The 25,732-nt window shown below is 36.4% G+C and overlaps 1 pseudogene; it reads left to right on the forward strand.

Moving 5' to 3' along the window:
* The first annotated feature begins 20,055 nt into the window (after window positions 1–20,055).
* LOC101598713 lies at window positions 20,056–22,756 on the forward strand (annotated as a pseudogene).
* The last annotated feature ends 2,976 nt before the right edge of the window (window positions 22,757–25,732 follow it).

Genomic DNA, 25,732 nt, shown 5'->3' on the forward strand with positions numbered 1-25,732 from the left:
TACTGTAATTCCCCATCACATGTCCTGTAGCAAGCACAGTATGCTACTCAAGGGTATGAGATGGACTGAAAATCTGTATCTTCCAACTGTTATCCCATCATCATATGAAATGTTCTCAAATGTCTTGTATGGCATAAGTGCATCTGACAAGCCTTCACAGGTGAGATTTTTTTATATGAGATTAAAGAAAGAAGTAGGAAACACTTTAGTGGGCTATCAGGGCATCAGCATATAAGGAAGAGGTGCTTAATATTTTAGTAGCTAGTAATTTTATTTCAGAGTACTACCAAGTATTTTAATTTCAGGAATGGGCAGACACATTCATATTCTTGTTAACTTTATTTGAGGTCAAATTGTCTTTTCTTTTTGTTTTAGTGAGCGGTGGTGGGGGGGACCATAATCTCAGCCATTGCAGATGAACTCTAGACATGTGCGTCGCCTTGTGCTCATGCATCACTTGGTGAATCTGGCTTATTTGGTTTCTGGGAAGTTGAACCTGAGTCTTTAGGCTTCACAGGCAAGTGCTTTAACCACTAAGCAATCTCTCCAGCCCAAATTTTCTTTTGTAATTTACCTATATTCATCTGTTACAAACTCACTATTCACAGATAAAATATTTTCCCTCATTCATTGAATTAATCAAACATATAATATGCACGTGAACATATGCATGTGCATGTGCACACACACACACACAAAGTGAGAATAAGAAACAACACAAAAATATCAGAAACAAATCCCCCAATTCAAAATTCATTTATTCTCATACATGTAATATATATTAAATTTTCAGTGCTTCCCCAGTCTTTTATTTTTGGTAATATTCCTCTCTAGCAGTAACTGACAATGCTACAGGTTACTCAAGTACACAAACAAACAATTTTTTTCTATTGAATGAATCAGAAGATAAAACCAAGGTACCTTTTAAATATATCTTTATCATTTTCTCAGCTTGTTGCTGTAGACCTTGAGTTAAATCTAGTTCAGAATCAATCAACTGAACTCAGAAATAGAATGAAAGACTTTTCTGAAGAAGGTAAAATACAGAAAAATATATATTTTTAAATTACCTACTGTCCCTTGTATCTCAGACAGAATTTATCACTGTCACACATGGAATCAGGGCATGTAGCAAAGCACTTGAAAGGCAGATGCTTATATCAAACAGCCGTTGTTTTCACATAAATTGCAAGGTGGGATGAGAGTCATCAGAAGAGATAGTAAAACAAGAAGAAAAAAAATAAATGGATATTTTATAAAAATAAAATAACATCTAACTTCTATGCATTCTTATTCTGACTATAATGCATTCTTGTGCCAAAAAAGATTCTGAACTTCCTGAGCAAGGAAGTCAATTCATAATTTTACAACTCAGAGGAGCATGATAAGATAAGATTGAAAACTCCACTAGATAAATGACTTTTTTTGAACACCCAGGGAATTACATTCACAAAGTTGCATGGTGAATTCTTTAGAAATAAGTTATTTGATTAATTTTTGTAACATTCATTTTATCAAGGATGATAAGACTAGATTTTTATACCTGGTGTTTTGATGCAGCTCAGAAAATGATATCCCAAATTATAATGTGTTGATAACCTCTATACAGGGAGCAGAAAGACAGTGGACAGGCCTCCCCAGCCACCTCTCCTGATGTTATTTTCCCCAGGTCAATCATCAAAACCAGAATTCTTCCTTCCCCAGGTGCCTCATATAAATTGAATCCTATTCCCACAAACACAGCTATAAAACCTATAGGCATTATTCTTAACCTCCTCTTGACTTTCTGTATAAGAGTTGGCTATAAAGAAATTCCCTAACCTACCTTGACTGATAGTAGATCAGAAGACTCTCATCCCAGAAAGAATCCTGACCTATTCACATGAGGAAGGGATGCCTCCTACAGAGGTCACAAAGAATCCTAACAGACAGGCTTTGCTGGGCTTTCTCTTTATCCGTCATCATTACCAGAAGACCTTTCCCAGGCCCATTTTAACATGGCTGTCTCCTCTTCAGAGAATCTGGTCTTTTGAATCTTTCTTCCTAGGACTTCCATGCCATACAAACTCTGATCAAGTAAATTGGTTACTTTTTCTCCCTTATTAAACTGTCTTTGGCTGTAAAAAGTGTGGACTATGAAAGGTACCATGAGTTTTTCACTCATACAGTTCCTGAATTTTAGTATTATTTCTGATGGAGACTTAGTGTCAATCTAAAAACATACTGAGTGCTATCAACAGCAGTACCTACTTCCTCTAATAGGGAATGTAAATATGAAGATAGAAGGGATTTAGAACTTCCTCCAATGTGGAATATGAATAAGAAAATAGAAGAGATTTAGAACTTCACCCAATATGGAATATGTGAATATAACAAGAATTTAAAAAGTAATTCCAAATCTGTTTCTTCAGTGCACTTGTAAAGACTGTGGGTATAAAGGCCTGACAATGGTTTTGTGTGCATAGTGCCATGATGATCAGTTACTTAGAGACCATGTAGTAACTTCAGTGACATGTGAAAAGGGGATGGTTTAGAGAAAAAGGAGGTCAATAAAAATGTAAGTTACCATTCACTCAAGTGGAACACCACACATTTTCTTCCAGTTTCTCTTTTCTGACTGGCCATCCTTAATCTTTTTCTTTTGTTAATCTGTTTTATGTAGGCTTTCTGACAATATTGATTATTGATTTTAATGTTGTCATAATATTGATAAATGTTTATAGTTTCAGCCCCAAGACAACCTTTTAAAAATAAAATTACAGAGAGATGAAAAGGTGTTAAGAAGAAAGTAGAAATGCCCTTGAGTGTTTATTTCTGTTGTATATATATTTATAACATATGGGCATGTCTTACTTGCCACAGAGGCACCTTATCCATTAATTTTTCTGTGTCCATTGTGTACTAGGCATTATAGCTTCAGGCTGGAGATCTATGCATCTCATTCTATTCTCAAGCATTTTTATTTTCCAGGAAACCTAGTAAAGACACAGATTTGCTAAAGTGTTCATAATTGTATATATAGGCTTACATGAAATATTATATGGAACTAAGGAAAGTTGAGGTATTTCAAGGAAAAGGCAGAAGAAGGTATTTGAGGTCCATTAAACTGCACATCCAAAGCATGGGCCAAGTGAGTCACTATCTTCAAATCCACCTGAATGATTTATATTGACCTTCCATAGGTCATCTGCTAAATAGACCTCCAGTAAGTCATAGTTGAAGGAAAACCAAATATCTATGTGTACAGAATGGAACAGTTACGAAGATTTTTAGCAGTATCTGCATCCACAGGATTCTTTTCATAAAGCTAAATTAGTAGGATCTCAAGGGATATCATATTTTCATCATTGTTAGAGATTTTTCCTTTTAAAATCTCTTCAGTGGGAGAACTCTGTGGTTCTCTTGCATAAAGAAATGAGAACACTATGAGCTAAATAATAGCAGGGCATTCAACAGAAGGCAATGTAACATCCTTAGTACTTTAAAAGTTACTAATAATATTTTAGAATTTGAGTAGAGTAGAAACTCTTCTATAATTAATTTTTGAAAACTCAATGGAACACCATATAAGCAATGTTTATTATGTGATACTAAAGGAATATATGAAATGATATGAATTGAAATTAAATTGTTTTGACACAGAAGTATATTACCACAACACAAGGAATGCCAGCATTGAGTTCTTTGTCTATGGGAATAGTTTAGACTTCTGTTGGGGTATATGAGTGAATAAGTACTCATCCAGAAGTCGTGCTATCTGGTAAACTTTACAAAGCATAGGCAACTATCAAGTGAGCATTGCAAATAAAATTACTTAAAGGAAAAGCAAGCATCAGTATGAATATGGGAAATACTTCAGAGGATTTGCAAAAAATATGTTCCTTGTTTTAGAAAGAAGTAAAATGCATTCTCTTTACTTTTACTCAGAATTTTGCAGGTATTTTTTCTGAATTAAACAGACATTTTCATCATCGTGTTATTTAATGATTACTCTCATCTAATTGGCTCTTTGATAATAAATAATATGCTAATCAGATAGGAGAAATAATTTAGCTTCATAGGGATGTTAGTGGTTTGCTCTCTCCTAAATGGATAGTCATTTTTTCTCTCTTTATGTAACATATAAATTGGTGGTGTGCTTTACATGTAAAATATCCCTCATAGGCACATGTGTTTGAACTTTTGGTTCACAGTTTATGGTGGTGTTTGAGAACATTGTAAAACTTTTAGGAGTTTTAGAATGTAAAATGGTGGAGGAAGTAGGTCACTGGGGATGTGCCTTAAAGTTTTATAGCAAGGTCCCTTTTCCTTTTCATATTTTGCTTCCTGACTTTGGCTGTGTATGTGACAAGCAGGCCTCCTGCTCCTGCTGCCAAGCCTTCCCCATAACAATGGAACATATCCCCTTGAAACAGTAAGCCAGAATAGATGCTTTCTTTCCTTTAGATGCTTTTGAGCAGGTGTTTTGTCCCAGCAATAAATGAAGTGGCTGATATAGTTGATGTTGGGGGATCAGTTTAGTTGGGTTACTAGTGGTCTGGGGATAATCTTTCATATACTCATTTTTTCCTGCACTAGTTAGAGACTTTCAGAAATCAGTGCATAAGCCTCTGACTAGAACTTTATTAAGATTTCTCCCTAATCCCTACACTGATTCTCTGAAGTAGGTATATTTAGTACTTCCTGCTGATAAATGTGGAAATTACAATTGGGTATCTTAGTAAAAGCATAAAGTTAACACATGTTGGAAAGTGATTTAGATTCAGTGATTTTTAATCCTAAATAAAATGTTCTTAATTATTGAGTTATACTAAAGTATATATATTTTGACATCATTGTAATATTATTTTCATTCTGGGGAAAACATGGTTCCAAGTAGGTCCTAGTAGATGGATATACATTTATTCACTCATGTAACTAGGTAGGTAGAAATTGCAATTATTTTCAAAGATGATGGACTCAATGTTGGAATTCTCTCTCTCTTGTGGTTTTATCTTATATATCTCACATTCTCAAGTGGGTTTCAGCAAAAACTGTAATCAGTTGGGCATGAAAGAAATCTAATACTTTGTGATGTTAAGGAAAGGATGAATGCACAAAGTATCAAAACCTCCTATATTAAATTTGCAAGATAAGCTAATCATTTCTAGTTGTCTGTGTTGTGCATAAAGTGCACAGCATGCTTATGCTATTGCTCTTGGAAGGCTTTTTATATAGTTTGACAGGTTGAAGACTCTCAGTAGGAAATCCTAGAGCAGCAGAGACTGGTTGTAGAGGTACCACTTGTCTCACCTGGTTAATATCAGCAGAGTCTAAGAAGGTTTGACACCTCTATGTGATTCGGGAAATTAGAATCAAAGAGATTCTTCCATGATCTGACTTTGGTCTGCACTCCCATATGTACCTTGCTCTTTAAGTTCTATTTTTTATTTTCACCATCTGATTTAAAAAAAGCTTCATGCTTTAACTAGAGGCAAGAAAACATGGAAGAAGAATCAATAGGTCATAAATTAGCAATTTAAAGATTTGTTAAGTATAAGCTAGATGGGATACTTACTTAGGGCATGACATTACTGGAAGCAGTTGGTGGCTGTGTTCATAGATTTAGTTGTCACCTTGGTTCATGCTATGAAAAATAAACATATCCATTAAGAGTTACTCTGGTAAACCTGGCAAATCTATCTCATCTAGCAGAGATGGCAATTCTGTCTTTGAAATATGTAACTTAAGTGGGACTTTTATTCTTTGTTGCAGGTGATATATGGCTGCCTGCCAAATGGTTCTAACTTGCTGAATGACATCTAAGAGACAAGGTAGAGCTAAAATGCATGGGTGACAGATACATGAATGAAATCAAATGACTAAGTCAGACATTAGAAGAGGTGAGCCATTAGCAGAAATGTTAGGCGACATCTTGATAGCATTTTGCTCATAAAATGCTTTACAATCATTTTTTATTTCATTTTTACAGGCTCTCACTAGCAATGTCAATTCTGTGATATTGTTCCCTATGACATTTAGGCTGAATTTTTTGTTCAAATATATTAGAATATCTTGCAGACATCAAAATATCTTTAAGAAAGGTGCATCAAGGCTTGTAGAGGTCATACTAAGGGATGGGATACCTTCCAGTAAGTTGTTTGCCAGGGAGGTCCCTGATGCCCCAAAACATTATGGGCTATTGCCAAAGCCCTTGGCTTCCCACCAGGTATAGATGGTAAGACCCTATTGCTGAAGACTCAACATACACGGGCTGCAAGGCTACTGAGAAATCCTGCTGACACTGAGCTGGTAACCTCCTCCATGTAGATCAGCTAACAGAAAGCTGGAAGAAGACATTCTTCATGCAGTTCAATGGGAGAAAGAAATCACCAGTGAAGATACTCAGCAGTGGATACTGCAAGCCTTATATTTGACCAGCCAGACCAAATGAACCAACGGGTACAATAGTGGCACATCTATCATGGTGGAAACCAACTACTCTGTAATTGGACTGGAGGCTCACTCTATGGGAGGGAATACATCCCTGATACTGAAAACTTAAAACAGGGGTAGTTATGAGTCCTAGGGGTGTAACGTCTGTTGCTGTCTGGCTAAATGTATATACTATACTTATCAAACTCCCCAATAAGCACTTCTCTTAATGTTCATACCCTTATATTAATGCTACTCTCACTTTTGGTAGTGAATCTTCTTTTTTTCTGATGGCAGTGACCTTAGGATGATGCAGAAGGTATCATGGAAAGAAGTGACCGCAGTGCTCAGTACTGCAATATCTCTATCACACCTCCCAAGGCTCAGGGTCTAATGCAGAAGAGGTGGCAGGGAGAATGTAAGAACCAAAGGAAGGGTAGAAATCCTTACAATGTGCTCCCTCCAGACACAAAATGGCCTGGATATCCATGACCTCATAGTGCCTGATGCTACCTATACAAGACCATCATGAGAGGAGGAAAAGATCATGACATCAAAATAAAAGAGAGACTGACTGATTGAAAAGGGGAGGGAGAATGGAGTTTCAAAGGGGAAAGTTGGGGGATGGAGGGTATTACTATGGAATATTTTTTATTATCATGGAAGTTGTTAATAAAAAATTGAAAAAAAATTAGACATGACTTCTCAGCTTAGTAAACCTAAACTAATGTTAAAAATTTCCCTTCCTTTATTGGAGGCTTTTATGCTAGTAGTCATTGTGATTTAGAAGTTAATGAAATTAATCTCATATCTTTCCCATTAGATAGATTAATAACATTTAATAACTTAATGAAAATGAATGTCACTCACAGTTTCAGATAGACCTTGGTTTTAAACTACATTTGTGAGTTTATTTGTGATTGTTTAGTAGCAAATTTCCATGCCTACTTGTCTTCAAGTGCTTGGATCAAATGAGCAACTGAAGCAAGATTTCTATGTTTTAAATACTATTTTGTTTAGCTGTCATAGAATTTTGAAATATTTCTTTATATGAGTCCGAAATACCTTATAATCCTTATCAATTTTATAGTCATATCTTTTCTTTTTGTTTGTTTGTTTTGAGGTAGGGTTTTGCTTTAGCTCAGGCTGGTCTGGAGTTAACTATGTAGTCTCATGCTGGCCTCGATCTCACACTAGTGATACTCCTATTTCAGCCTCCTGAGTGCTGTGATTAAACATGTGAGCCATATCTGGCAGAGAGAGAATGGGCAGACCACACCTCTAGCCACTGCAAATGAACTCCAGAATCAAGTGATTCTTTGTACAACTGGCTTTATGTGGGTACTGGGTCATATCATTTTAGGCTTTATGTGCAAGTGCCTTACCTGCTGAGCCATCTCTCCACTCCCTTCAGTTGTACATTTTAGATGAAATATACAACAAAATTCCTTTGGGTTGACTCCACATTTTATGAGCTATTCCATGGTTGATCTTGCATGTTCAATTTGCAATGTCTATTTCAGGAGTCATGTAGCTCACGAATAAATGTTACCTCCCACAAATTGATGTAGACACAAACTAAGCAGGACAGAGCTGCCCCTATTCATCTGTGTACTGAATGGGTTTATCTATTGCTTTTGAGTTATCATATTAGAGATGAATTTTTTGTGTGACACACATTGTTGTGATCTACAAGGCAAAAATAAAACAAAACAAAGAAAAGCAATAACATATGATGTTCCCCCTTTTTATGATATATTTATGGAACTGAGTCTTCATTTACAGCAAGACATACAGAAAACCATACTAACCACATTTATTAGACTTATAATAGATGTCAGGGTGTATGGCTAATGCCTCCCCATATAAAGATTAAAATCCAAGATTAGGAAATTCTCTATCAAAAAGTTCTCATATCTAAACTTTTTATTAGTATGTTTCTCAGCAACCCAAAAGTTGCCAACAAGCCAGCATAGAAAGCAGAGAAGTATTAACTCAGTGGAGATGAATTCAATTCCATCTCATTCCTTTTCAATTACACATGGGAAGCTGGCCTTTGCATTTGCACATAAGCCTACCTAAGGTATTTAAAGTGAGACATATGTATTACGCTTCTCTGAATTCATTTATCAACCAAGTTATAGCAATCAAAGAGGATTAAGGAAGGAAATTTCTTTTCCTATATGCAATGTTATGCAATGTACCAAGTAAAGGGAAAGGATAGCAATATTGTAATTCCATGCTTCTAAAATTATGTAGATCCCAAATAGTTTTTTTAATGCCTCTAGGATAAGTTATATATTTCTAGAATAGCATATTCACAGTTCCTCTAAATAATTAAAGTAAATATAGGGGCTTTTGATTTCAAACCAAGCAAAACAAAGCAAAGCAAAAACCTGGATTAACTGTTCTAGCCAGAAGAGAATGATCTTTCCTGGTTAATTAGTTTGTCCTGGTTTGGTAGAAAATAAGATTAAGCATTTTAGTGTTGCTAATTTTTATAAAAGTAATCTTTGTTTTACTTAAAATATGGGCGATGAATCAGTTATTTTAAAACACACACTTAGGCTAGATAGATGGCTCAGCATTTAAAAGGGCTTACTTGCAAAACCTGATGGCCCAGGTCCAATGTGCACATAAAGCCAGATGCATAAAGTGGCACATGTGTCTGGAGTTCATTTGCAGTGGCACACCCATTCTCTCTCTCTCTGCCTCTTTCTCTTTGTCTCAAACAAACAAATATATAAAAATATTTTAAAAGTAAAATAAAACATACACTTACAATGAAGGTACTAAGACTGCAATTTAATTGGTACTGTAAGAAACATGTACATTTCACAACTTGAGTATTCAGCCATTTTGAATGTCCTGCAGATCATTTCATAGCTAAGCAAAGATTTTTAGACTTTAAAACTATTTATTAAGCACTATGGAAGATATGAAATATTATAAATAAATTTAAGTGTAACTCAATAGGCACAGCGAACTAAATTTCAAAGCCAACAAAAATGTTACTTGAACCATGTGCTATGGAATAGATTATATTATATATACACTTACTTTTAGTAATCTCTTATAAAATTTTGCTAAACTTTCACTTACTTTGGTCATGCCTTATCTTGTAGAGAAATGAACAAATCAGAATTTGGATTTACTTATACTTGATCACATTTTTATTTAGATTCAATGTCCTTTAGGGTTAGTCTCAGAACTAGTAAGGAGATCCATATACAATCAATTAGAAATGAGATAGGAAAACATCTGGAATGTTTCTCTTCTCTCTAAAACATGTCCTCCTTGGATATTCAGTGGGGAAAGTAGCTCAAACCAGTATGATAACAACAGGTAATTTGGTATAAAAAAAACAAGAGTTAACATTCTTGAATAATAATCTTGATTTCTTTTTCTTTTCTTTCAAATTTCCATTAGTTTGCAGATTTTTCCCCTTCATCAATATGGTTTACTAGTTTGCTCATTGTCTCTCTTGTCGGAGTAAAAACCCTCTGAGGACAAGGATAGTGTTTGTTTTGCTCCCACTGTAACCTGTGTGCCTGGAACATGCTGGACATACAGTATAAATTCAGTGTTTAAAAGAAGTAAGTGTGGAGAAAATAATTATTAAATGAATTAATATCAATTAAAGGCCAACTATACAAAAGACATATAAAAACAAATAATAAATTAATAAAAACTCCAAAATAACACTTGGATCTCTTTTCTTCCATCAAGAGTTATATTTTCCCTAAGAAATAAGCTTTGGCTGAGAACAAGTAGGAGCTAAATCTGGTTTACACTGCTCTTGCCAAATACTGACCCCTGAGATGGCCTGTTCTTCCTGAGGGAAAGCTTTCAGCCAATTAGCTCAGAGAACCAATGAGGGCCAAATATATTCTACACATCTTCATACACCTTGCTATAATTTTGATTCTGGGCTTATTCTCTATCAACTTATTATTTTGGTCTTTAAGAGAGACATTCCAGGGCTGGGGAGATGGTCAGTGATTAAAGGCACTGGTGGCAAAGCTTGTCAGTGGTGGTTTGAGTCTTCAATATCCACTGTCCAAAGTCAGATGCACAAAGTGGCACATAGAGGATGAAGTTTGTTTATAGTGTCAGGAGACCCGGTGTGTCCATGCACACTCTCTGTCTGCTTCTGTGTCTCTGGCTCTGTCTCAAATTAAAAAGAAAAATAAATAACACAATAGAATCATTCCATTATATTACCTCTCTGAATATGTTTGCCATGTGAACTAATTCAGAGAATGAAGGCCCGCTCCTCTTTAGTACTGGACACAGAACTTTATTTTTCTGAGATTAAAAACCAAATTTGTTCAGATTGCTTGGAATGTTTGATTCAGATGCTTCACCCTTCCCCACAACCACGTTTTCACAACAGCTTCATCATAGGCAGAAGCGCTTCCCTGTTATTCGACTTGAAGCTCACCATATGACTTCTTGCTATACCCACTGGCACAGTGTTGCATGTGATACTGTGCTTTAAAATGACAAAACCAAAGATCAAAGTCATATTCTTTCCTCAATATATGTATAAAAGTCATTTGACAACATTTATCAGGATAGAAAATTTAGTCAAATTAGACATACAAATATTACATCAACATAAGAAAAACTTTATTAACAAAGAACATAGCTAACATTATGCTCAATTTGAAAAACTTATTTTTTCTATAAGATTGAAAATAAGGTACTGTTGCACCAGGTTTGCATTGCTTCCATAAAACACCTGACCAAGAACATCTTTAAGGAAAAAAGGTTTCTTTTGGCTTACAAACTTAAGGGGAAGTTCTATGATTGCAGGGGAAAACAATGGCATGAACAGAGGGTGGACATCACCTCCTGGCCAACATCAGGTAGACAGCAGCAACAGGAAAGTGTGCCAAACACTGAGAAGGGGAAATTGGCTATAATGCCCAAAGCCTGCTCCCAACAATGCACTGCATCCAGGAGGCGTAATTCCCAAATCTCCATCAGCTGGGAACAGAGCATTCAGAACACCTAAGTTTATAGGGGACACCTGAATCAAACCACCACAGGTACTAAATCTGTTTGTGTTACTGTAACTACATATCAGAGACAAGGGACTTTATAAGGGGGAAAGAGGTTAATTTAGTTTGCAATTCTGAGGGAATGTAGCATTTAACAAGCATCAGCTTCTGGCAAGAGCCTCGTAACTTATAAGATCTTGTAGGGGAATGTGTAAGAGAAGATGAAAGAAAAAAATGACTTGAGGAAGCCAAACATTATAAAATTTTTCTCTTATATAAATTCATTTTCTTATCCAATACCTAACTCACTCTATAAGTCTAGTATCCCTTCATGAGACCCACAATTCCCCCCAGAAACCACATTTTAAATAACCAATCATCTTTCAATAACTTTACCTTGTAGGTTAAGCTTACATCACATAAAACTGATAGACAAATTATATACAAATTATGTTTGCTAATTCCACTTAATGGTGTACTGAAAATAGCAGACAAATCAATGAGTCAAGAAAAGAAACAAAAACATAAAATTGGAAAGGAAGATGGAAAATCTCAATTAACAGATGAGAAACCATTGTGTAGAAAACAACCCAAAGTTATTTGAACTGATGAATAGATTTCATAAGGTTGCAAAACACAAAATAAACTAACAAGACTCAGTGGTGTTTTTAATACATTCACTATGAATATGAGAAAGAACACAAGGAGACAAGCTTTATTTTGAATGTTATAAAATAATTAGAAATAAATTTTACCAAGATGATAAAATTATGTATAATAAAAAGCATAAACTATTGATGAAATACAATGAAGATACAAATAAATGGGAAGAATCCTGCGTTCATATATTAGAATTAATTTGTTTAAGTACTTGCCCTGTTCAAGATGATCCACAATTTTAATGCAATCCAATTCCAATGGGATTTCCTTTTAAAGAAAGAAAAAAAAAAATAGTACTTAAACAGAAGCAGCAAAAAAGACCCAAAATAGTGCGATCACTTTAAACAAGAAGGACAAAAGTAAGGACACTGACATCACCTGGCATCAATGTATAAAGTAGTCATCAATGTATAAAGTAGTATATAGTATGTCACTATCATCACAGATATTCAGACCCAAAGAACACAGAGACAAGTAAGTCCAGGCATAATGGTCAACTGGTTTCCAACAAGGAATCTAAGAAAATACCATGGGGGATACAGGAGACTTCCCAAATGACATTGGGAAAACTATATATCCATGTGCAAAATGATCTTAGATCCTCTCTCAAAGAATAAAATCAATTTTCATTTGATTGAAAAATTTGACATGAGTTAAATGTAAACTACTAGGATAAAACTTAATATTGATTTTAGACAGTTATGTTTTGAATAAAATCCAAACAACAGGTAACATCGCATACAAAAATAAACTCTAGGATTGCATTAAACTAAAACTCTACTAAGCAAAGGTGACCACCATGAGACTAATGAGGTAGGAAATATTATGCTTGTGAACCCATCCAACAAAATGCCAATATGGAAAATGTAAAAGGCAGTCAGCAACTCAAAAGCAGAACATACTAACTAACTCAACTGCAAAAAGTATTGGAAGCACAGAAATGTAATTTCTCCATAGAAAACATTCGAATAGACCACAGGCACATTAAATGGTATTGAATATCACTGATCATCAGGAAAATGCAAACCAAAACTACAATGAAGTATCACCTCATACTGGTTGGAGTTAGGAGTTTAATTACAGAAACAGAAAAAAAATATATATATGCTTACACCATACACACACACACATACACACACACACACACACACATTATATATATATATATATATATATATATATATATATATATATATATATATATATGGAACATTTGAGCCAATTATTGTAGCCATTATGTAAATTGCTGTGATGTTTTATTAAAAAATAACAATAAAACTATCATATAATCCAACAATCCAATAGAGATGTGTATATGTATTACGTATGGGAATTAAATTGAAAGGATATTAAATTATATTTCAAATAAATATTTGTTTTCCCAGTATCATTATAGCACTATTAACAATTGCTAAAACATGAAATTAGAGCAAGTATTGATGAGATAAACAGAGGAAGATATTTTGCACTCAGATATACACACTAACAGGAATATTAACTGTCATTGCTTTACAGCGTGCATGAAGCTGGAGGATTTTATGGCAACTGAGATGGACCAGAAGAGGCCAATAATACATAACCTCACCTACATATGGAATATAAAAAAGCCAAGTACATTAAAACAGATAGCTGAATGGTGGTTAATCTGGGATGTAGGAGAAATGAAGAGAAGTTGGACAAAACATATAAGTTTCAGATAAACAAGGTGAATACATTCTGGAGATGGTGACTTCAGCTAATATTGTATGGTGTATATGACAGTTTTAAAAACTATAGTGCTTTAAAGTTCTTACCACAGCCAAACCAAAGGAATCATGTGCAGTAGTACACATATTAATTAACTTGATAGTTTCAATCATTTCACAATCTATAGATATCTCAAAACATCTACTACTACTAGCTATTTTATAGCTATCTAAAGTTGTATATGGTTTTCTGGTCCTCCTGTCCATACCATTTTGTGTTTTCTCCCTGGGACCTATTTAAAGTCTCTGCAACTTCACACGCAAAAAATTAAAACAAAACAAAACAAGAAAAAGTAGTCTTTAGCATTAAGGTCAGAGGTTTGTCCGGCTTTTTGCTTATATAAAGTTAAAAATAAATGCCTTAACCACCAACCCATCTCTTCAGCCCTGATGAACATCTCTCTATACATAGATTCCACATTCTTTCATCAGTAGTCTCTACCATTCTACTTTATATTTTTATGAGCTCGGTTTTTAAGAGTTCACACATAGTGAGATGGAGCTTTCTTTGTCTTTCTTTCTACACTTGCATCTCCTTTAGCACAGTGTTGTTAAGGTTCACCCGTTTCCTTCTTTGCACCATTGACCTTTAGACAATGGTATCTATGAGATGCATTTACCCATGACTGGTAATGCTGGTCTATATTATAGTGCTATTTCTAAGTTTTTGAGAAGTTTTTTTTACAAAGGATGGAGTGATTGGCATTCATTGTGTTGGTAATTATTAAGTATTGTAATTCTGTAATATTGGAAGGCTCATCCAACTACCTTTCCCAATTGTAGTCATTTTCTTATGAGTTCTGTTGAACCCTAATGTAGACCACCAGAGGAGGGCCCAAGGTAGTTGGGGAGAGAAGGCATTTTCTTCTTTCAGATGCTTGCTGTGTCTACCAGCTTAGTGTCAACCATAGCTCTTGATCTCTGAAACAGAGGATCACTCTAATTTCTTGTTTTCGTCCCCATTTGTGGCATAAACGTGGAGAAATTAGTAAAAAAAAAAATCTGGTGGCATTCTTTCCTTCATTCAGTGTAATAAGGTACTTCCTATAAGCTCTTGGGGCAGTGATAGCAGCCAGGGGCTCTTGCTAAGATCTCTGAACCACAGCCTCTCCTCCGGCGTTCTCACAGTTTTCAGCCACTTCCTTGACTCCTCACTTTCTAAGGTGACAATCTCTGAGGTACTTTACTGTTCTGATTATTTCATCTTATAAGTCTTGCAACTCTTATAAGAGTTGCTACATTAGATATTCTCTTGTTGGACTAGCTAGTTTGGGTTCACTAGAAGGTTATACCCTGATAATTCAATGCTCAGTGTAGGTGTGAGCTGCCCTATAGAGAAATTTTAGTTTGCTTTTCCCTTTCTGCCTTCCGCTCATTGCTTGCATAGAAATGCTCACCTTAAGTATGATCATTGGAGATGTGCCGAGTCCCAGACTCTGAATACCCAGCATCTATTTTCCCTCGTGTGTTCCTCGTCAGTGTTGGCTGTCTATTGACTTAACCTCGCCAAGTGTTTCGTTGGTCCTCTTCCCCTCATCAGACACCGAAATCTAATTGTCACGCTTTCTGAATCCTTTAAATTGTCTCCCTCCCACATGTTGTCATTATTTGGCTCATTTCTGTCCTCCGGGAACAGTGTAACATCCTCATCCTCATCAGCCACTTGATGAGACTGAACAGTGTCAATGTCCGCCTGACACTCACTTGAGTTTTCATTATCTGCCTATGACTTGGCAAAGCTCCCTCCCACTAGGGCTTGGTGTGAGGCTTCTGCATTAGGCCTATTAGTTTTAAGTAAGGGATTGCCTCAGCCAGTTCCGGTCTAGTTCCCTGGTGCCTCCTTTCCTCACAGCATCCCGCCAGTCATTATTAACGTACGACACAATACTGTGTAATAGAGTCTGCAATTAGTGCTGAGAAAATGGCTCAGAAGCAGGTTCTGAGCCTGGATTTTTCATTCTCTGGGCTGCTTCACAAAACCCCGTTCCTTTCCCAGGGTCGGCCAGGCCCTGGGCTAATTGGCTGAGTGTTCCACCCTCACTTTACACTTGTGTCGTTAGCGCTGTCTGCAGACTTGTCACCAAGCAGCATTCCCTGCACCAAACTGGAGTCTGATGCCGGCCACAACCGTTGAAGATGAGCAGACTTTACTAACTCCCAGTCCCCACCCCCACTAAACTTGTGAGATGAATGATGAGGTTATGTGTATCTCAAGGAATTCTCTCATGTAATCCTCATCTCTGTAGTACGATGTATGTAAAATGTCTATGTACTCTTGCCAGTTACTTTCCTTGTGTATAAAACAAATTGAAGCAACCTCAGAAGAGAAATATTTGTTGTGCGCTATTTTTAATACTCATTCCTCATTTCTTTGGATGATCTATGAAAGCAAATAACTCAAAATGAATTGCCATTAAATAGACTTAAATATTCAGGAACAGCAAAAGCAAATATGAAATGCGGGTGCTTCCTTTCACAAATTTATTCTTATCTCTGTCTTCCATCAGCCACACTTAAGACTAACTTTTACACATGCATTCATGTATGACTGAATGTTAATGAAAGGTGAAGCAGTATTAAAAAGGAACAGGGCTGGAGAAAAGCCTACTAGTATTAAACAGAAAATGTTAATTTATAATTCTGAACAATTTGTCATTTCATCAAGAAGATATATTTTCTTTACTCTTTCTTCAAATTTGATTGTTGGTCATCAGATATAAAGTCATAAGAATATTGATATTACTTTAGTAAATGTCTAAAAGCAAAGTGAATAATAAAATAAAGGTAGAGACTGAAATTACAAAGGCTAGAAGTTTTTTTTGTTTGTTTGTTTGTTTATTTTTTTTTTTGTTTGATTTTTTTTTGAGACTAGGTCTCACTCTAGTCCAGGCTGACCTGGAATTCACTATGTAGTCTCAGGGTGGCCTTGAACTCATGACAATCCTCCTACCTCTGCCTCACGAGTGCTGGGATTAAAGGTGTGCACCACCACACCCAGCAAGACCATAAATTTTATCCCAGGTATAGTTGAAATAGACTGATTTACCTTTGTGTGGCACTGATATTATTATTTGATTACCCACAGCTACCAGTAGCACCATCATCCATCTGTGTAGGGTATCTTTGTTCAATCTATTATTATTTTTAATGCTTTAAAATTAAGTTTACTAAATAGTAGGTTTCTTGTGTCTTTCTTGTATATCCTAAATTTTGGCTAACTCTCTTCCAATTTTATCCCACCCATCCCTGCTTAACCCTTTGCAACCCTAATATTCCCTTCCCACTATTTTCAAATAACATGTGTTTTACTATATCCTGCCCTTAAGGCCTCTCCTTCCCTTTAGTCCTTTTACAACTTCCTGGTCTCAACAAACACTCAAGTGAACTGACAGATCTGGAAATTTGAAGTTAGCATCTACATATGGAGCAGACATGTAACAATTGTATTTTTGAGCCCGAGTTACCTCAATCAGTATATTTTCCAGTTCTACACATTTTCCTCCAATTTTCATTTTTCTATAGAGCTGCACAAAATTCTATTGCAAATATGTACCCCAATTTCATTATCCATATTAGCTGATGGATGTGTAGGCTGTCTGCATTTCCTAGCTATTGTGAAGAGATGACTAGAGCAGTAATTATAAGCAGAGATCTCTATGGTAGGATCTAGAGGCCATAGCTCTTAGTGCAAAAGACACCACACCTCTTGGTTGAAAGTCAGAGAGAGATAAAGTTTGAACTAAGGCGAAACTTCCTTCTTGCTGGCTAGTTTTCATAGTGCTGGAATTTGTTTGTAGGCTGCTGTCAGAGAAAAGTCACCAATGACTACACTATCTGGAAAGTCCTGCATTCTACAATATTGACTCACCAGGCAAGAGGTGCCCTCTGGTGCAATTGTAGTATGACTGTTATGGGATTGTCACTTACTGTCTGATTGGATTTGAAGTCTGCTCCACAAGAGAGAAATCATGCCTGGTACTGAAAATCAGGTCAAACGTCCATGGCTGAGCAGACCATAGGCACAGGGGAGAAACTACTTTTTTTTTTTTGACTAAACACATGTACTTTAAAACTGACTACTAAGCATTGATCTTTATACTGAAAGATTCATTCTGCTCTCAGTCCTGACCACCACCCATCCCCCAGGAGAAGGAGGCAATTAATGCAGAGACTCAACTGGTCACAGTGCTGAAAGTAAGTGATTGATGAGTGCTTGGCCCTGCCTGGGAGTTATACATCATTCTCTTCAGGGCTCAGGAAACATTATGGAAGAGGAGGTGAAAAGAATGTAAGAACTGGAGAATGGGGAGGAGGAACACTGTAGAACTCTGTTGCCTAGACATAGTTAGGCAATTGTATTCATGAACTGACAGCATATAACTTGCACAGGATGAGGCAAGTCAACAATTTCTTTTGGATGGGGGAAAAGCTTTTGAGGCCACTTCCTTCTCCGAGGTTGCTAATTATAGGTAATGGTTGCTGGGGAAAGGAGTGTCATTCTCTTCCATGGCATAGCTCCTGGTAAGTGGTGGTAACAAAGGAAGTACAGTAGGACTTGGGGGTGTAAGGATGTAAGGTAATTTAAGGTGCATGTGATAAAAATGAAATATATATAATAAATAAAATAACAAATAAAAATTAAAACTTAGAAAAGACTGGCTTTAAAAATATAAAAAAGTGACTACTTGATAAATCTTTGGGAAAAAACTGTTCTGCTGTCTTTTTCCTCTGCATTATCTTTTTTTTTGTTTCACTCAGAAGAAGGAACATAAATAATACATATAGAGTCAATATAATTATGATATCTAATGTATATAGCATCCAAACCATGACTTCAAGATAACCCATTGGCAGAGCTGCACCTTTCCATAACTGGAGAGTTTACTGGGTCAGGAGAATTTACTTGCTTTTGCCTCACATAACATGAGCCTGCTGGATGATATCCAAGGAGCTCGTGCTGACAAGTTTGGGGCAGCCAGTGAGGTCTCTCACTGTGTGCCATGTGACATCATACCGTTTCTTCTAAACATCTCTTTGTCCCTTTGACATGTAATAATAAAGAAATAATGTTTCTTCATTTGGTAGAGGCCACATAGCAGCCGTGAGTCAGGAATTTCTGCACCAACTGCTAGCAGAGCAGATTCCACAAGTAACTCCAGCCATGAAGGATTAGTCATCTCTGACTTCTTAATGGAGAGTGACTGAGAGATTTGAAAACCTGTGAACCAGTTCTTGTGCTACATACTTCCACACATTCTCCCTTAGTCACTCTTCTTAGTAGTGCTCCCTTCCTCTCTAAGGGTCAAGAAAGAGCACATTTAGGATCCTTTCAGAGTAACCCTGGGAGACGTTCTCTTGGAAAGTCTGCAGATCCTCTTGCGGAGTGTGTTCTGTGCTTGTGTCTTTATTGGCATAAAAATCATTGTGCATAGTTATGGGTTTCAAAAGATATTTCCATTCAAGCATATCATGCACTCTGACCATATCCAGCCCACATGCCCTTCCTGTTCACCCACAATTCCCTTTCCTTCCCTCAAACAATCATACTTCTACTTTCATGTTGTTACCTATAAAACAACTTTCAGGTTTTTGTAAAATCTATTATCTTTATATAAGAGAAAACATGATATTTTCTTTCTGATTCTAAAATATTGTATTTATTTTTCTACAAACAGTATGATTCATTCATCTTTATAGATGAATGAAGTTCCACTCTGTCTGTATACCACATCTTTGTCCATTCATCTGTTGATGGTCACCTAGACTAATGTTATAATTTGATTATAGTTGCTACTACCCTTTCTTTCTCCTCAACTCCTAAATCTATATTTGAACCTCTTTTGGATAAACTCCAACTTTGCTTCATAATAAAAGAGCCCTTTAGGCGGGAGAAGTTGGAGCCACTGTCGCCGGCTCTCCTGCGCTCCCCAGGAAGGAGAGCCACCGCCTCTTCTCTTGCGCTCCACATTTGCCCGGCCACAGTCTCAGGACCACGGCGGTCGTCTCATCTGGCAGTCGCTCTGTGGGTCCTTCCCACAGCCGGGCAGCTGAGGGTGGTCCCCTGTCCCTAACCGACTCCTCACTTCGGGACGTCTGTTCCTTCCTCAGCCTTGCTTGGGACCCACAACTCCACAGTCTTGCCAGCGAGGAGGAGGATGACGAGGAGGAGCCGAAAGACTCACCCTTCCTCCAGGAGCTGTGGGCCCCTCACTTACAGGTGTGTCCTATAAATGGCCTTGGAAAGCGACACCAAGGAGTTCTATGCTTCCCCTGAAGATGTACACCCAGGGTGCGGCTACCCCGTGGGGAAACGGAGAACACAACGTGTGAAGTTGGAAATGAGTCCCCTGTACAAAAACTGAAACAAGATATGCCTAAAAAGATAATCAAAAGTATTATCGAGGAAAGTCAGAAAGTGCGGCAGCTTGAAGATGATTCTTTGGATTCCAAGGGAAAAGGACTCTGATCAGGCTACTGCCAATCCTTCTGTGGCTGAGATGGAACTAAGGACCATACCTGTACTACTAGCCATACACCCTGAAATACAGGAAAATTCCACAAAGTCAGACAGTCAGAGTATATCTGAAAAACAAAACTGAATTTGAATTAAAAAAAAAAAAAAGGTTTGCCTTCTGATGACACTTGTGAGAAGTCAGTAGATGAGACCACAGAGATGATTGAAGCAAGTTCAACTAAGCAGTTTAGTGTTCCTGAAATGGAAACTGAAGTGTTGAACAAGGAGGAGGAAGTCAAACAAGGTGATGTTCTAGATCCTGCATCCTCCAATTTTTCAGCTACTAAAGATTTTGCTGCTGTAGAAGAAGGGGCTCCAGACACACCCCCTAGGCACCTTACTCCAGAACCTGACATAGTAACTAGTACAAAGAAGACTGTTCCTGCACGCCCACCCCCACTGACTAATTTTCCACCTCCTATAACCCCACTTCCTTCTCCACCTGCTCCAGTACCAAGGAAAAAGAAAAGTGAACTGGAGTTTGAGGCTCTTAAAACACCTGATCTAGATATAGCCAAAGAGAATATTTCATCTGATTGTCTCCTAACAACAAGTATGGCTTCAGAGAGTGTAATTAGAGACTCCCAGCCTTCTTTTGATTTGGCAAGTACAACCAGTGGAGATAAAATAGTTACTGCCCAGAAAAATGGAAAAGCACCTGATGGGCAGACCATAGCAGGTGATGTGATGGGCCCTCAGAGACCTAGATCCAACTCTGGGAGAGAGCTTACTGATGAGGAAATTTTAGCCAGTGTAATGATTAAGAACCTGGGTACTGGAGAAGAAATACCTTTAAGTCTTGCTGAAGAGAAGCTATGAACAGGTATTAATCCTCTTACTCTACACATCATGAGAAGGACAAAGGAATATGTAAGTAATGATGCAGCACAGTCTGATGATGAAGAGAAGTTACAGTCACACCCAACAGATACTGATGGTGGAAGGTTGAAACAGAAAATGACTCAACTAAAGAAGTTCCTTGGAAAATCAGTAAAGAGAGCAAAGCAACTCGCTGAAGAATATGGTGAATGTGCTATAAATAAGGTTAAAAGTGTAAGAGGTGAAGTGTTTCATATGGATCAAGATGGTCCTTCATCAAATGATGATGAAAGAATGCTATATACAAGACCAGAGAAATTCAAAGCAGCTCATGGTTTCAAGGGACCTTATGATTTTGATCAGATCAAAGTAGTACAAGATCTTAGTGGTGAGCATATGGGAGCTGTTTGGACCATGAAATTTTCACACTGTGGCAGATTACTGGCCTCAGCTGGACAAGATAATGTAGTGAGAATATGGGCTTTGAAAAATGCTTTTGACTATTTCAATAATATGCGAATGAAATACAACACTGAAGGACGTGTATCACCATCACCATCTCAGAAAAGTCTAAGTTCATCAAAATCTGACACAGACAGGGTTATGTAGTGCAACTGAGGAAGATCCTGATGACAAAAATGCACCATTTCAGCAATGGCCATTTTGCAAATATAAAGGTCATACTGCTGATCTCCTTGATCTTTCATGGTTTAAAAACTACTTTCTGCTTTCTTCTATGGATAAAACTGTCAGGTTATGGCATATTTCTAGAAGAGAATGCCTTTGCTGTTTTCAACATATAGATTTTGTCACTGCCATCACTTTCCATCTACGAGATGACAGGTATTTTCTGAGGGGGTCATTAGATTGAAAGCTCCGCCTTTGGAACATACCTGACAAAAAAGTGGCTTTATGTAATGAAGTAGATGGTCAGACAAAATTGATCACAGGTGCAAATTTTGTCAGAATGGCAAATATGTTGTAATTGGGACATATGATGGTAGATGTATTTTCTGTGATACAGAGCATCTAAAATACCATAGACAAATACATATTTGATCTACCAGAGTGCAACAACGTTGGAAGAAAAATTACTGGCGTTGAACCTTTACCTAAAGAAAATAAGATACTGGTAACCTCAAATGACTCCAGAATCAGACTGTATGCTCTGAGAGACTTATCACTGTCCATGAAGTATAAGGATTATGTCAATAGCAGCAGCCAGATCAATGCAAGTTTCAGCCATGACTTTACTTACCTCGTTAGTGGTTCAGAAGATAAATATGTGTACATATGGAGTACTTACCATGACCTAAGCAAGTTTACTTCAGTCAGGAGAGATCGTAATGACTTCTGGGAAAGAATTAAAGCTCATAATGCAGTTGTTACATCAGCCATATTTGCTCCAAACCCAAGTTTGATGTTATCTTGGGATGTGCAATCTGAAAAACCTGAAGGGAGTGATAAAACTGAAGATTCTGAAGTCTTAGATACCACAAGAACTGGTACTGTGAAGACAGAAACCACAGAAGTTCTTCTCTCTGCTGACTTCAGTGGAGCAATCAGTGTTTATTAATAAAAGAAAAATTGTATCGTAATTTGAAATAGCATTTAAAGTAAACATATCAGTAAGTTTCTATATATATATCAGAACTGAAAAAAGTATTATAATGTTTCAGACTAACATCATTTTTTAACTTTGATTGAAATTGTTCAAATATAACATATTTTTGAGAGGTAGTGTTAGTGATCTAGGAATCCCTAGACTGCTAGACTAGAAAAGAATGTGGCTAGATTAACATTGTCAAGCATTAGGCTTTATGCTTTGTTATGTTTGTGATTTTTTATATAAATATGAACATGTATAGGTTTCTGCATGTAAGATATTAATATATTAATCACATGTGCATGCCTTTTGATTACATGTACTAAGTCTAACAAAGTTAAATTATTTCAGTGGCTCTTTTAGCCTCCTACTGTGGGTAGTCATATTTCTAGCTCTAAAATTTCTTTTGCACATTTCATTTTTAAGAAATCTGTTATCTTTTGACCGAATTATTGTTTTGAAAATGTTATACAGGTTTTCAATAGGTTAATTACCATGTATAATTCTTTTTTATAAATGTCTCAATTTGGGGACAAGGTTTTTTTGTGGACTAAATTTTGGACTTATTCTTTCCTTTGTATGTGTGTATATATAATTTATTTTTCTTTATCACGTTGGAACACAATATTTCTATGTAAAGAATTATTTTCATTCTTTATCCATGAGCACCAGGCTTTGCTCACTTAAAAAAATAAGCCACATTAAGGAGTGAGTCTTATTTTTTACAATAATGTAAAAACAAACTGTTTACATTTTTTTAAAACATTGTAGTTTTTAAAACTAAGCTATTTTGTTTTGTGTTGTTGAATTTCAAAGCCTTTGTAAATATCAATATAATGAGCCAAATGAAATAACATCAGGGTCAGTGGAACCCTGGTCATGTTGTTGATGGTTAGCATATGTTTCTGAAAATTAAATATATTAAAGTTGGTCACTGACACTTGTTAAAAAAAAAGAGCCCTTTAATGTAGCACTTGCTATTCTGATCTAGAGAAGTAGAAAGTGGATTCAACTGATATATAAGATGCTACAAACATGCACACAGGTAATAAGGAGAAAGATACTGGAACATACTCAAATGTGAGGATAGGTAAAAATATGTGGTACATATGTAGGTAGGGAAATGTTATAAGGTATCATCATAAATAAAATATAGCTACATAGGACTGGAGAGATGGCCCATTGTTTAAGACACTTGCTCCCAAAGCCTTCTGGTCTGGGTTGAATTTGTCAATGCCCATGTAAAGTCAGAAGTACAAAGTGATTCATACACATGGACTCTGTTTGCAATAGAAGGAGGCCCTTGCCCATCCATCCATACAGACACTTATAAGTAAATAAATATAATTAAAAATATAGCTATATAGCTGGCAGTGGTGACACATGCCTTTAATCCTAGCAAGAAGAAGGCAGAGGTAGGAAGATCACTGTGAGCTTGAGGTCAGCCTGAGCCTCCATAGTGAATACCAGGCCATGCTGGGCTGGAGCGAGACCCTACCTTGAAAGACATTTTATATAAATGTGTGTGTGTGTTTATGACATAGATGTTATAGATATAGATGTAGCTATGTATAGCAATATAGATGAGATTCCAAAACACGATACTAATTAGAAAGTCTGACAGCCGAAGTATATGATTTATTAATTTGAGGTTCAAAATATTCAAAATGAAACAATTTGTAATACTAGGCGTACAAAGTAATTTGGTAATACTATAAAGAAAACCAAATAGAAGATAGTCCAAAACAATTCCAGTGGAGTTGGTAGAGAGACTTTGAAAGGGACATAAAGAGGATTCTGTACAATTCTATGTTTTAAGTTGTGCATAGGATACACACAGGTATTACATTAAGCACTAAACAAATAATTTTATATTCTCTGCTATATGCAAGATGACAAGAGACAAGAAAATAGGTTTAAAACACAGAGAATTTAATTTATAATACTCTAAATTTAGCACCCTGATCACAGTGCTGTATTACCCATAATGCCAAAAATTATGTCAATTTCCACAAATAAGCAGAAAATTTTGTTAGGATATTGAAAAAGAGATACAGAGGACAGAATGCTTATAAGAAACTTTAATTTTATTTTTAACTATGGTCCTGGAGAGTCCCTTGAGATGACTTCTAATTTGACTTCTTTATTTTCCTGTGGATGCAGTGCATTAAACAGTGCCCTTCAAACACTTGCAATCAAATGAGAAATTAAATGATTTTCCAATATATATTGAATAACCCTCCACCAAGCCCTCTTGGCTTAGCTAAGTAAAATGTTATAGTATAGATAAAATTCTGGAAAAGAAAGGACGATGAAATTTCTAAATCATATTGTATTATCATAACCACAATTATAGTCTTTTAGTTTAAAAAATAAACAAATGCTAAGAATAAGGGATATGTAATTCTTTAAATTGTGCCTGGGACAGAGTTCTAAAATAAGTATTCTTGCATATTAAAAATGAGAAACTGTTTTTATAGCAACATCTATTTTTCTAAGTTTATTTAAAAACACTCACGATATTATTGAAGGAATGGAAATTAAAGATTATTTTATTAGCTTTCGAACACCTAAGCTTTGAATATTGCTGCTGAGCAAAGCAATGGTGAGAAATAATTTGCCTGGAACCAGTTGCTGTGGAAGAGCTTTGGACAAGGATTCATTGGACCTACATTAGTCTGCACTATGATATAAACACACTGTATGGCCCTGCGCTTTGTGTGTGTGCACGTGTGCACACACGTGCATGTGTGCTCCCACTTGCTCTTGACTTGTATGGATGTATTTACTAGTGAAAATTTGGGTGATAGCTTACTTCGGAATTCCCATTCAATCTCACACTTGGGTGTTTCTCCAACTATGCTACACTTAAGGTGTGACACACCCTTAACTCTTAATTCAGGAGATTTACTGACACCCTGGATTATGGTCTGTTCTTCTTGGTGCCTTTTATTGTAGGCTAGTTCCA

This window comes from Jaculus jaculus, chromosome 4 (genome assembly GCF_020740685.1).
Source record: "Jaculus jaculus isolate mJacJac1 chromosome 4, mJacJac1.mat.Y.cur, whole genome shotgun sequence".
In the NCBI taxonomy this organism is placed as follows: Eukaryota; Metazoa; Chordata; class Mammalia; order Rodentia; family Dipodidae; genus Jaculus; species Jaculus jaculus.